We start from the raw sequence: 7,464 nt of genomic DNA, 5'->3' as shown, positions 1-7,464 counted from the left end.
GGTTAGGGACTTTGTTAACATGGCCAGTTTTAGTAGATATCGAATTCAGTCAAAGGTGTAAAATGTACATTTAAAACAGATTTCCATTAAAGGGTTCCCCCTGATCGTGTATTTAGTTTCCGGCCTATATATTGAAACCAAGCTTAAAGTTGGTAAGTACTTTAACAACATTTGAGGGGGATTGTTACATGAAATTGATACACTGTTGAATTTAATGATAACAATGACAGAAAACAATATCTTCTGTATATAGCAAAAAAGCACATTTGACCATATTCGAATTACAAATATTTATAAATTTGAAATGCATGTACAGAACAGTAGGTGCATTTACGTATATAAAATCACTGATTAATGGACCGCTTTTCTATAGTTAGCTTTGAAGGGTGTCAAGTGTAACAGTTATACACAAACACAGGAAATTAAATCATATTGAAATGGTTTTTTTCCTTTAATTTGATACACTACCCACGTTAATTATGCCGGGAAATGCAGTCTTTGGCCACACCGGGGTTGGTTGGCTGGCTGTTACTGCTTATCAACACATAACGGTCATTACGGACAATGCCGAATTAAATGGGGCCAACTTAGGGGGAATTGTAAAGAGTCATTTACCTTTAACAAAGCGTTCACACAGACATGATAGGCCTCCAAGTCCGCGACATCGACATCGATCCATGGTAGTTCGTTGATATGTCAAAGGTTAAGGAGAGAACCGACAGACTTACGCTAAACCCAAAGGTCAAAAATGAGGCAGTAGTCAGGAAACCACCAGGAAGAAAGAACTGTAAAATGTGTAGATAGAAGAGAACAGAGGTAGGTCTCGAATATAGCGTCTCATCCTTGTAATCTAACGTCCACGCAACGGCAAGGGTCAAATGAGGAAAGGTACCAAGAAGACTTTAACAGAAAACAGATAGAGAAAGAAAGTAGATAAAGGGAAAACAAACTCAGAAGAGGAAATAAAGATATTAAGTGTTGCCATCGGAACAGCAGATCTATTTTGGTCTCTTCAACGTCCCCATAATAGAAGACATGGGAGAAAACCACGATTCTTCAGGGGGCACTTTATGGCGCATCCTACGATCACCATGCAGTACGATACAGATCCGTGAATTTACAGTGTTTACGTTAGTGGATCACCGGATGTGAAGTAATGTTATTTTCGTCACGATGGGCCACCGGATATGAATTGACAGTTTTACGTTAGTTGGTCAAAAGATGTGAGCTAATGAGACACCGGATGTGGGTAGTCCATTTTACGTAAGTGAGTCACCGGATGTAGATTAATATTATTTACGTCAATGGATCACGGTATTTGGGATAATACTCTGTACGTCCGTGGATCACCGGATGAGGATGGATACTCGTTACGTCAAAGTGGGTCAACGGAAGTGGGTTATTGCCAGTTACATTTAAGCAGGTCCCCGGATGTGGGTTATTACAATTTACGTCAGTGGGTCATCGGATGTGGACTAATACTCGTTACGTCAAAGTGGGTCAACAGAAGTGGGTTTTTACGCGTGACGTCAATGTCGGTCATCGAATGTGGCTAATTACTATTTACGTAAGTGTGTCAATGTGGATCAATCCTAGTTACCTGAAAGTGGATCATCTGATGCACGTTGATATTCGTTATGTCAAAGTGGGTCAACAGAGATGGGTTTTTGCCCGTTACATCTTCATTACACAAAATCAGGCAAGAATACGGTTAATTTTCGATACGCGAAGGTGGGACATCCGAGAATTGGGTAAATATGCATTATGTCGCTTTCGCGGTATAAAAGTGATTTATATGAATTTAGGTTAAATAATGTGATAGGGATAAGTTAATTATACTTACGTTACAATGACGTACCGACAGAGGGATGCTATTTCTTATCTCTCAGGTGAAGCATAAAATACATGTTAATAGTTCTATATGTATTGGTAAATACGTTCTACAATGAGGAACGAAAAGCTGGCTGGGTTGACACCGCCAATTCAGTTTCATCAACATGCAAAATGGAAAATATACAAAGAGAAATATTAAGTTATATTCGTTTTATGGACACCACACACACACACATCTTATCAATCTAGACCCCCGTTTAGTACCTCCGTATCAGGAGAGTTACACAAAGGGGAGTAACTACATACTGTTGTGATGCTGTGCTGGCTGACAAGTGAGTAGAATCGTCATGATCGAATCATCAGATAAAATGATTAATACGTTGGAGATATTGCGTGCCAATGGAACCTCGCCCTGCCTCTCTCGCGGCCTACATCAGAAATGTCAACCGCCCAATAAAACATACATTGTTGCATGAGTTAACCCCGTGTAACGAGATCTGCGGCGAGATTTGATATGTATACGATACATGTAACACCTGTCGTTGAGACACTAGCCCATTACTATATGTTAGATACAGGATGGCACAACTGCATTTAGTGTGTACGCGTTCCTACGTATAATGCAATTGTTATAAAAGTTATTTAAGAAATAATTAACGATGATTCGTGTATTGTTGCAGGATATACAACGAGGACGAGGATATTTTGCAATTAAATTAATAACGAAGGCTGCAGGCCTGAGTTATTAATTAAAATTGCAAAATATCCGAGTCCGAGTTGTATATCCTGCAACAATACACGAGTCAAAGTTGATTATTTCTATTCTACCATGTACTGTTTAGTTATGAGATCGACCTCTTTCTAATAGAAAAACAGCAAAGAAACCCCGGGAAAACCTTGTAATTTATTTCCTGAGTATTGCATTATTTGTTGATGAAATATACAGGCAATACAGTACTACGATCAAGAGTATCTATCATATGGCATTGATTTTGAAAATAAAAAAAAAGGATAAAAAAAAGAAAAAAAAGAAAAAAAAAGAAAAAAAAGGGGGGCCTCCGTAGGATTGGAACTCGCGTCGTGATAAAAGTTTATTGAAAGACTAACCCATTAGCCACTCGGATATAGTAACCTTTTATAAAATGGGTGAATATTAGATATATAAAATTGTAACAGTCGTGACTCACGACCGTGTATTATTGGCACGAGCGTGGGTTATTGGAAAATAATACATGGTTTTAAACCAATCAAAACTGGCGTTGCATAGCAAACATGGTAGAATTCCCATTAACGATTTATAAATATAAAACTGTTATATTTTACCTTAACATAAACATTTTCAAATTTGAAAATATATAATGACATGCTATAGATTGCAAATAGAATGATGATCGGCTATGATAACATTTTAGGTCAATGAGACGCTTGACAATAACATGCATGTGATAACGCCATTGAATGCGCAGGTATAGAAGCATTTCTTATATGAATTCCATATGAGGTTTTTTTTACATTAAAGCCACATACTCACGAAGAAACAAATATCAATGTTTACATTTTGAGCTTTTTACAGTTTTTGGACTTGATACAGACCTAACAGATTATCGTGAATCAGAAACTGAAAGAGAATGTGTATTTATGAAAGTATACGGGGAATTCCCAAAAATAATAGCTGTGGCTGCCGGACCAAGTTTCTCTGAAATAAGTCCCACAATGCAACGGCGGGTTTTACAGTCCATACAAAATGGCGGAACGCCGCAAGCGTGGAACTGCGAAAACGCAGACAGATTCTGCAAAAAAAAAAGACACAAAAGTGTGTGGAATCGGCAAAACCCGAGTATTTCCTTAGGAAAGGAAACGATTCGTTGGAACTTAACGAGAGAAGAAAAAGGAATATACTCGAATTTCGATTTTTCCGGACGTCTATTGGATTGCTGGTTAGCTATTGAATATTGTCAACTTCACCGATCTAAGATTTTATCGATGTTTTGTTGTATGTATATTGCTACATTTTAAAATTAAGTATTTAAATGTAAACTATGTTTGTTTATTTTGTTCAGTTACCTGGGTTTTACGCGAATATTCTGTTAATATGTTTAAATTAAAGCATTATTAGGCAAAGTTCACGTATGCTCGATATGTAAACAACGGCCATGTGTGTAGTTTATGTGCAGTGCACGTTGATATAGCCTCGTTCTCGGCTCCATGACAAATCTCGCTATAAATATAAATGCGTCGAGTTATTTTTATACACTGATGTCTCAAGGACTCCCCCGGTCAAGCGTCCATACCAGTGGTCGAGCATCTTGGATTGCCATTAATACACGTGTGCAACTAAAGTTTAGGTTGTTCGGGAGTATGTGGCTTTAAGCGTGTCCTGCGTCAGTGTTAATATATTCCCTGAGTAGTACATAGAATCAATAAATATGTGGACTTTTTTTTTTTTTTTCATGGTTGCATGAAAGGACACTGAAGGAACTGATGATAGTGCAGTACGGGGTTTCCGTTTTCGGTCTGTACGGGCATACGCATTTGCTTTGTTTTGATTGGGTAATTTAGACATGACCCAATGCCATTTTTGAAGTCTCGGTTGTCATAGTTAAAGGCTTGTTTGCTATCCACTACACCAAATGAACATCCAAATCTACGACTTTGGAGTTTTCTTACGTTCAATCCATACGACTATTCCTGTATTAGCGTTGTATGTAGTTAATACTTAACTTAAAATTGAAGATATGAATTTAGGTGTTAAATCAGTAACGCATTCTCGTGCAGTTTGTCAATGTATGGTTAAGTGTAGTTAAACATGCCATTAAGTCCACATTATCATATGATCAAAGTATAAATTCCATCATACAACACAGAAAGTCTCTTAAATTAAAGTTAAATAAATATAGTATAGTAAATATGTAGCAATGTTGTAACCGCCATTACTTATATTTGTAATTATGTTGGACTTAAAACACGGCTCAGACGAAAAATCCGATTTTTTATGAAAATTTAATACATACATTTACTTCAATCAAAACTACATAGTACTTTGTAGTATAGAACATTAAGCTTATGTACCATTAGGAATTTAAAGTCTCTCCACGTACAGGTTCAACAAATCACCAATGACGTAATAAAACATCCTCGGGTGCCAAACCTTTAATCGATGATCTTTGATGAGAAATCCTTAAATGATTGAAAGGAAATACTATTCAGATCCCGACATTTCTGTCTGCTTTATGTTTAAAGAAAAGCCTTTCGTACCCTCTCCAATCCAGATTTGATAAACAGCGCTGTTGGAATATCATATTTCATTCCGTTTCTATGAGGTATTATTACACGGGATGGCCAGAGTGTCCGGAATGTCCACGGAGGGTACCGAGGACAGAGCACAAATGTTGAATTATCACCTAGACAGTTCAGACAAACCCTTAATTAATGCATGAATGATATATCTCAAGGAACACCTGTTGTGTGAACAGTTTTTGGAGGGTGGTGGTGGACTGGGCTTTATATTTACCGTTTCTTAGATGGTTAGAATGTAACAATTTTATCTTTTTTTCTTCTTCTTCTTCTTCTTCTTCTTCTTCTTCTTCTTCTTCTTCTTCTTCTTCTTCTTCTTCTTCTTCTTCTTTTATAATAAATGTCATTATTCCCGTAATTGAAGATTGTAAAATAAAATTCAATTCGTATATTTGTTTTTGTCTCCCCCTCTTCTTCTTTATTCAAAAACAGGAAAAAACCTTTGAACTGAATTTCGTACGACGAGTAAGCAACACGAAATATTAAAAAAAAAGATGCAATAAGGTTTTATTGAAAAATTAACATTTACCTGTGAAATGAAGAAGTTGAACGGGTTATATTTGTCATCAGTGTTTACGAATGGGTCATAGGGTTAAAAGGAACACATATTTTCACGTACATCCATCTTGATGCTACAGTGTGTATTTACCTGCGTTAATTACAGGTGCGCGATGTACCTGGAGCCTGCTGCTTCGGCCATTGTTGTTCACAGGTATCCCCTACCCGCCTGTTCGATCGAACTTGAGAGCTCAAATAACTAATAGAAGATCAAAGCGACAAAGATTAGCTATTAGAGCAACATTTCATTCGGTGTAGAATTTCTTAAGGAGTAAATTGACACGAAATCGGACGTACAAAGTTAAAAATCCCGGCGAGGGTTCGACATGAAAAATTGTTATTAGCCATTCATGGCTAGTGACGTTATCATTAAGGACTATTTTTCTCACAGGTACATACCATGTATACCGGTGTTTGTCTATTGTCTAAGGTCTGGTTCATTCCAAGGGTAACATAATGCAATGCTTCCTTATAAATAGCATACATACATGTAGGAGTAGTCGGTACGACGACCCGGAGAGATTGACATGTACGAGCAAGGACCACACAATTTTCCACCTTGCGGTATACCACTTAATTGGACTAATTTCATACCTGATGGTCACCTATAGAAAAGGGGGCTGGTTGCATGGGCGTTATCCCGTCTGATAAGACTCGCACCTTCGTCGTCGAAGTTAAGGGGTCACACAGGATGTTTGGCTCTCTGATTCAGCATAAAACATTATCGTTCAAATCTTACAACAACTTATATAAAATTTACACGATTTGGGACTCTCTAACGCGTGTAGATTGTGAGACAGTAACCGGTAGTAATCAAGAGAAAGTCCGCACCTTCGTAACTCTTCAGACATACAATGTACGTCCCTGTCAAAGACGTTACAGTTATTCTCATTATCTGTAGCTGTGGTTTCTGTAACTAAATGTTTTAAAACGGTCCAAATCCCATCTACCTGCTTTCACGTGCCAGGTGCCCGAGTATCAGAGGGAACACATTTATGATGTATAAAACAGCAGGGACAATGCTAAACCGATACAGGTTATCGGGGGGAAAGATATCTATAGGTCATTAACTTTTGTACTCAAATTTTAAGATGTTACTATATTTGTTATAAAAACACAGTTTAATGAAAGATGTACATTTAATGTGGAAGACACTGACGTCATCAACAAATCTCTAAAATGTGAATCATAACAAGTGTAAAGTGTGTTAGTAACCTTAGTTTCAGACACAAGTAAAACGTTTTCACAGACACCATACAGACACAAGTCACAGTAGTCACAGACACAAGTAACAGCTGTCACAGACCCAATACAGACACAAGTCACAGTAGTCACAGACCCAATACAGACACAAGTCACAGTAGTCACAGACACCATACAGACACAAGGAACAGTAGTCACAGACACCATACAGACACAAGTAACATTAGTCACAGACACAAGTAACAGCTGTCACAGACACCAGTTACAGTAGTCACAGACCCAATACAGACATAAGTAACAGTAGTCACAGACACCATACAGACACAAGTAACAGTAGTCACAGACACCATAAAGACACAAGTAACAGTAGTCACAGACCAAAGTCACAGTAGTCACAGACACCATACAGACAAAAGTCACAGTAGTCACAGACACCATACAGACACAAGTAACAGTAGTCACAGACACCGTACAGACACAAGTAAAAGTAGTCACAGACCAAAGTCACAGTAGTCACAGACACCATACAGACAAAAGTCACAGTAGTCACAGACACCATACAGACAAAAGTCACAG

The sequence above is a fragment of the Pecten maximus genome, chromosome 10, assembly GCF_902652985.1.
Source record: "Pecten maximus chromosome 10, xPecMax1.1, whole genome shotgun sequence".
In the NCBI taxonomy this organism is placed as follows: Eukaryota; Metazoa; Mollusca; class Bivalvia; order Pectinida; family Pectinidae; genus Pecten; species Pecten maximus.
This window is presented reverse-complemented; position numbering follows the sequence as displayed.